Below are 7,740 nucleotides of genomic sequence, written 5' to 3' on the forward strand. Positions count from 1 at the left end.
TTCAAATCACAGAGTAGGACCAGCTAGAGGTATGGCACACACCTTAATTCTGCAGTGGGCATCAATACTCTGATGATGTGATAATTACGACATGTAAAATACGGTTTTATTCCTATTTTTGATAAAGCAGGTTGCTGCAGTAAATGTGTTCATTCATTATGATCTTACTTTAGGCTCCTAGGTTATGTCCCAAAAATTGCATGTCAGTGTAAAATACATCGGCAAGCTTCATTTACAAAGCTTGCCGATTTATTTAGAACTGGCATAAAGCAATCGAATCAATTTGAAGCAACCACAGTTACAGTACACATGGTTATACCTGCCTGTACAAAGCTGCCCATGTACAGGGGGGATGAAAAGAAATACGAACACCAGAGCGCACAGCCTCCGACACATGCCGGCTGCAGTCAGTAAACTGCGCGCATGCGCGGTTCTTTCAGGGCGTTTGAGAGTGTGGCCTACTCTTAGGGGAAATGCTTGATACATAAGCGACGGCGCCCATTTATTTGGAGGTGTATTTTCTTGCTCTGTCGCCACTGAGCATACTGTTATCTACTACATTCGGGAGACAAGCGCGCAGCAGGCTGATTGCAACTAGTATGATGCCCTTCAAAGATCATGCTGCTCAGCGGCGACGCAGCGTGAAAAGGCGCCTCTCAAAGAAGTGCGCATGCGCACAGTTTACTGACTTTGCAGCCAGATGGTGCAGCATGCGTTGGAGGCTGTGCGCTCTGTTCGCATTTCTTTTAATACTCCCTGTACAGTAGACACTGCACTAACAGGTGATGCAAACATTGTAATGCAGACACTGAGTGTGGCCATGTTAATCAGGCGTACCAGATGTCAGACCCATTCAAGCAGTATGCAGCATGTCCTTATGGTGCTAAGACTGACTCAGTACCTGACTCGGTACCAGACAGTTTGTAAGCCTGTCCTTTACTGGCCACAGCAGCCTACAAAAATGTACTTTTGCACCAAAAGTTGCCCAGATTCACAACACCAGTGATAGCATGACACAATCAAGACTACACTAATAAAATAACAAATGGAGCAAGATGTTCCGAGGGCTTTAATAAGGCCGCTCTTATACTAGCTAGCCGTTCAGGGCAAACTATTGTCAGTCCTGATAAAAGCGGGAGACAATGAAACATAACAAAAGTACCATTAAAACCTTTGGTAGAAGAATTTTCTTTCCTTAGTTTTCATTCAAACTCATGACGAAATTTGCTAAATTTGTGTCAGTATTACAAGCCTCAAAGGCTGAAACCTCACCTGGGGATTTCTTAGCTCTTCCACGAAAGGCTGGTCCTCATCTGTACTCAGTTCCGAGCTCGAGGAGTCGTCCAGTTCCACCTATTTTGATGAACAGAGCTTATCAGCTTGTTACCTTCTTTTTGAAGGTAACATAACCATGCAATGACTTTCGTTCCGCTATCCCTGCCCAAAGTACACAGTTTCATTAGCCACACCACTGATTGATTGATTGATTGATTGATTGATTGATTGATTGATTGATTGATTGATTGATTGTAGGGTTTAACGCGCCGATGCAACGCAAGCGATGAGGCGCACAGTAGTGGAGGGCTCGGGATTAATTTTGACCACCTTGGGATCTCTAACGTGCGCCAAAATCTTGCTTTTCGCCTCCATCAGAAAAGCGGCCGTCGCGGCCGGGAATCGAACCCGCATCCTCATGCTCAGCAGCACAACGGCATAGCCACTGAGCCACCACAGCGGGTAGCCACACTGCTGCCAATGTGCAGTTTATTTAAAGTGAATGCTGGCAGAATCAATTACTCAGCTACTGACCGAAGCGCAGTGTTTGTGTGCTTCCTAAATGCAGTGAACTTTTTATGATTTGTAAACCTTTATCACAGCATAGCAAGGAGTAAAATGAGTTAATAACTGGGAGGCAGGGGTAGAAGAGGGGTCTCTATTCCGTTGTCCAAAAAAAATGCAATGCAAACCAACTTTTGTTCTTTTCTTTGTCGTTGGCTCCAACAGAGAGAGCTTACTCAATCTACACACGCCTGCCAAAACCGTTGACTCGTATTATCTCAAATCGAAAATTTCAAAGCATATGAACATGGGGGAGGGGTATTTGTTCGTCTTAACTAATTCACATGCAATTTGGTAAATCCACAAACATATTTGTCATTTTGTCCCAAAAATGAAAACCCAGTTTATCTACACATTATAACAACATTCACATGTACTGTATTTGAAAAATGGCAAATTAATAGCCCGAAACACATTTATCTCTACCGGTTGGTTGAAAGAGCACAGGGGATGGCCAAAGGGGGCGGACAAACTTGAGCCCCATAAAATGCCTTAGTTGCCTCAGAGGTCATAATCTTACCTCTTCATGTGTTGACTCTTCCTCCTCTTCCCTGATGTGCCTGATATCAGGCGTACTCAGTACCAAGGGGCAGTTTGGTTGAACCTAGTGTGATAGAATGAGAGTTCATCAGCTCGACATTCCCTTCATTGCAAAATGTGATGTATGCCCAGTCCAGCAAAAAATTTGTCTACATAAGTGCATACACCCCAAAGTTCCCCAAACACAACTTTATCTGAGCCCTCTACCCTCTGTATGCAGGGATGCTGCGGTCGAGGTTTACAAGTTGGGTGGTTAAATAACTTTGGCTCTTTATAAAATAACCAGTACAAACGTGGGAGTTCCGCTTCGGCTCTCAGGCTCCCATGCTGTCACAGTGTCACTCACCAAAACCGAAGGCACAAAGCTCACGGTTACAGAAAGAAAGTGTGACCTGCCGCGACGTTTCCACGGCTACACAATAATCAATCTTGTGCATAAGGGCCTTTCTCTTCAAAGCACACGTATCAAGATATCCTATCGTTAAGGCTGGCATGAAAACTGTAGTCATTGACACCAGTGAAATAATTTAAAGTGGTAGAAATTAATATTAATAGTTTTATTCCTAAAGCCAAGCGCAGAGCACTGCAAAATGCGCTGACGTCAACATAGCCCATTGCCAACCTTAGAAGCGTACAATAAGTTTGCTTAGCCATTAGTGCATTTAAGAAGCAATGAATATATAGTTTTATTCATACCCAGATCGGGTAGAGCCAAGAGTAGAACGCTGCAAAAAGCACTCGTCGTTGTAGCCCACACCCAACTTTTGAAGCGTCCGACAAGTTTACGTAGACGTTACTGCATCTAAGAACCCAACACACCTGTCTAGACTTTGTTTTACCACACATATCCGCTCACAATACCACCGAAACATTCAAAGCACCGAAGCAAACACGGCAAAAACCACGGGAGGCTGTGTAGTCCAATGCACCAACTCATTCCACTAATGAAGAGAGTGCCGAGTGGTGGTGCCACCCGTCCAGCCGCCCGGCCCCTATGCACACAACATACATCTTGACATCATCATGAGTGCCTCATTAACTGAGGAATGACCAGCACCTTACTGAAGTGAAGCTGTGGAATGATGAATTTTATTAATATTACACCATGAGACCATTACACCATGCGTCCCGTAGCCATTGGCAATGGGGCTCATGTGCACAGTGAACAAGGGTTGACTGATTGATTGATATGGGGATTTTTAATGCGCCGACGCAACGCAAGCGATGAGGCGCGCCGTAGCGGAAAGCTCCGGATTAATTTTCACCACCTGAGGATATATAATGTGCGCCGAAATCTCGTGCACACGGGCATTTTTGTTTTCCGCCTCCATCAGTGGAAGCGGCCGGCGCGGCCGGGAATCTAACCCGCGGCCCCGTGCTCGGCAGCGCAACGCCTAAGCCAGTGAGCCACCGCGGCGGGTAGAGCACTAGGGTTATAAGGCACAAAAACCCCAGTGAGGAACTCTACCTCTCCAATTTTCACATATTTGGGAGGCGGTTAAAGTCGCGGCGAAGTAACTGGGGCTCTTCGATCTACACTCTCCTACTCACCGCGGATAGTCCGCGGGAGTCCGAGGATTCCCCGAAGGATACATGGGAAAATCGAATGCCGGACTGCTTCTCTGGGAGTCTGCGGCTAGTCCGAAAATCGAAGAGACCCATTATGTCGCTGAATTAGGAGTGTCACCACAACTGTACATTTGCCTGAATGTCCACTGCCTTTTCCTGTTACTTTTTTTTTTCGCTCACTCCTTTTCCTTTTTTTCTTTTTTTCTTTCTTTTCTCCTTTTTTTTCTTTTTTCGTTTCCATCGCTTCTTCGCTTGTGATTATCTTACTCTGCATGTGGTGCGCGCGAGCTCAGGATTTTTTTTCAAAGTGGGCCTTAAATGAACATTACTGACACTTGCACGTAATAGTATAGTAGTAATAATAGTAATAATAATAATAATGAAATTTACCTGTTGAGAGCAAATTTCTTGCACGCCGTTTTCTCCAGAAACGTCACCGCGCTGCCGGCTGCAGCTGTTGTCATCAGTGGCCCAGCTTGTCGAGGCCCCATCAGCACACCTTTCTATTCTTCGTCGCCTATTTGCAGTTCTTTCGTGCACAGGCACATCCTGCTCGAGGTAGCGCTTATACTTCGAAAGCATGGCGGCAAGTACTTGCCCTCCGCCGCTGGGCAACAGGTATTGGAAGGCGACTACAAGTAAAGTTATCAATTAAGTAACGCTCACTCGCAAATAATGCCTTCTCGCGACGGAGTAAGTTCGCGCAGTGACAAATTGGAATCAAGTAGGCATTCGATTTAAGTTTGACCGACCTCGACGACGTGCGCCGAGCAGTCACAGAACAGGGAGGATGGAGGAGGGAGGAGGAGAAGAGGGAGTCTACCGAAACGAGATTTTATCATTTATTGGTAGTGCTAGTTATGTAGCCAATGGACGAACGCACAAAACAACGCCAGCGAATTTGAAAGGTAGGTCGCGCTACTAAATACGCGTGGTTTTAGTTTCGTTGTTGATTTGTTTTGAGTCATATCTCTAGAATTTATATAAACAAACTGCCTGTTTGTGAGAAGGATGGGCAAGGGCTCAACAGGCTCAACGCGGGGAGGCGTGCTGGCGTTAAAAATCGGTTCGCGCTTTTGTAATTGGAAAGGTATTCGTGCGTTACGTCATGTGCGGGTAGCCGGGGTCAGGTCGTTTTTGCACCAACCCTCTGTTCTAGGCGCTGGCTCGCGTGCTGCGCCCTCGCCACCTATAGAGAGATAGCAGACGACACCTAGCTGCGCGAGAGCGCATATCCATATCCAAACTGGGCATTTGATGATGATCGTTCTCACCAACTCCAGTTCTCGGCGGAATAGGGTCCTACAACGTTACTAAATTGTTTCAAAATAAATAACGTCGTCTAACAAAATCGCCACCGGGAAAGTAGTGTGATTTCAAGCGATCGATGGAGGCGCACAAAACGCGTGACTCACGGCTGTGCGTGGATAATCACCGATAATTTGTAGGCCTAGTTTCATGAAAATATAGGAAATGTTAAGGAAGAAACAGCTAGCATAGCATTCTGCAATGGAGAAAACTTTTACTTTAGCCCTTCCAGTTAAAGGGGTCCTGAAATGCCTTCCGCCGATGCATGGATGTACATGTAACCAAATAAAGCAATGTATTAGCAATCTCCTCCTGCAAGAATATTGTTAAAGCGATGAGTATTAGCTGAGAAATCGTAAATCAAAAACCGCGAATTATCGTCGCGCCGTATTTCCTCCTCCTTTCAACTGTTTCTTCGCTGTTGGCCTCCCCTCCCATGATGCTCCGCTCCTCAGCGGTGACGTACTTCCGCTATTGCGCTCCCACAGACTGCCGTCTGCTACGGGCCAGCTCTTTCGGCTTGTTCATCTCTGTAGACACCATTGACACAGGCTGGAAAAGCGAACGAATGACCTGGCCGCATGTGTGTGGCCTGGCCTTGCCCTTTCGCGGTGTACGTAGGTGCAGTTGGTATCGGCGGCGAACTCGCAGCCGCGTGGGGAGAATCGTGCGCTCGTTCCCTTTAGTGCACCGCGCACTGTTTATCCAAAAAGCGCGGTCTCAGATGTGGCCCCGCTGGTGCCGGGTGTTATTTTGCGGTGGTTGTAATTCCTACTACCGGCGGCATGTGAAAAAAGACATTTTCAACCGACACAGAACCCGTGCACAAAACGCGCCGGATCGGATCGCTTTATCAGCGGCGATGAACGTGAAGGCGAAGAGCAAACCAACGCTGCACTCGATCAGCGAGAACCCGTGTTCTGACAAGCTGCATCCGTGTGTTGCATTCAACACTCACGGGAAAGCGTTTGTTTGCACTTGTTTGGATAGTCGTAAAATGTCCAAACACTCCGGCACTCCGCTAGCAGATCAGCCGGCGAGACATTTCGGAAAACATTTGACAGATGGCGCCGTATGCATTGGTGTGTCGCTACGCAAAACTGATGAGACGCTCTACTAAAACTCCCATCGCGGTGTCCCGTAGCGGGACGCAAAAATTTAGCGTTTAGCGTATGCAAAGGCCACAAACGCTGTACTAAAACTCTATTAGCAGCAAAATAGCGTGCGTATGTGAAACCGCTTGCGTTTACAAAGCTGCACGCCGAGCGCGTACGTTTCAAACCTAGTGACATCGTTTAAATACACTGGCAAGCACAGTGTAACGTAGTTAGATATCAACCGTATGCTCAGGCGACAAGCAAGAGCTTGTTTTATCTGGGGCGGAGATTGCGCATAAAGGCCCCTTCGCACTTGCGACGAAAGCGAGTGAGAGCGGCAGGAATTCCGTCGCTTTGTCGCGCGACGATCGTTTTTGTCGAATGGTCAGGACAAATTTTGGTTGCGCGACAGAATTCTCGTCGCTTTCGCTCGCTTTCTTCGCAAGCGGGAATGGAAAGTTCTGCCGCTGCCGTCTGCTACGCAGCTCGGAGGTAACCGCGCGATCTGCTCGGGCCGGATGAACGCGCACACTCCCGCACGGCAGCGCCCCAAGCGGCAGACGGCCGCGTACATCGCTCCCGGCGCCCGCCTGGAGCCCGCCCTCGGCACACTAGCCAGTATATTTCAGGCACTATAATGGAGGAAAGATTTTTTGCTTCCGATGAACCTAGTTCTTTGCCCCTGTGTTTTTAAATAAGGTGAAGTGTTTAGCACGTCGTCCTCACGCAGCTCTGTATCGTCGTAGCATCGCTGATTGTCCGAACGAAGCTTGCAGCTAAGCCAATGCAGCGACCGAAGCTGTGTGTGTGTGTGTGCATCGCCTCCTGTGTGTTGTGGACGCGTTCGTTTCGCGATGAAATGCGACATTGTACTTCTGCGGGTGGATAGTGCTTCCCATGGTCTGGATTATCTCTCTCGAACGACGTACCACTCAACCTCGCATGGGGTATGTGCAGTGTGCCTGGCTAAAAGCCTTCTCGCTTGCGCGCCAGAGTTGTGACTTGCTGCTCGTCCCCGCAAACCGGGTGTGAGGTGAGTGCCGAATTTACGACGGGCAGGCGGAGGCAACTCATCGTCTGTCAATCGCGGTTCAGACTTGCAACGCATGTTGTGACGTTGCGTTCGTTCGAAACGCATCTCTGGATTGTTTTGAAGTTGAATAAAATGTACGCGTCAAACCCGGGCATTCGGCTCAGGGCGTTCTCTGCGATTGCACCAAAGAAGTGCCACGGGACTTTCTTTATGGTACGTACTCACGTAAGATAAAATCCACGTCGTGTTATGGCCGTGTTGCATTCATACAAACGGTTAAGCGTTTGTTTACACTTGTTTCGTTTGTCGTAAAATGTCAAAGCACTCCGGCACTCCGCTGGCAGATCAGCCGGC

Source organism: Haemaphysalis longicornis, unplaced genomic scaffold (genome assembly GCF_048455015.1).
Source record: "Haemaphysalis longicornis isolate Haplotype H1 unplaced genomic scaffold, Haemaphysalis longicornis Haplotype H1 scaffold_11, whole genome shotgun sequence".
NCBI lineage: Eukaryota > Metazoa > Arthropoda > Arachnida > Ixodida > Ixodidae > Haemaphysalis > Haemaphysalis longicornis.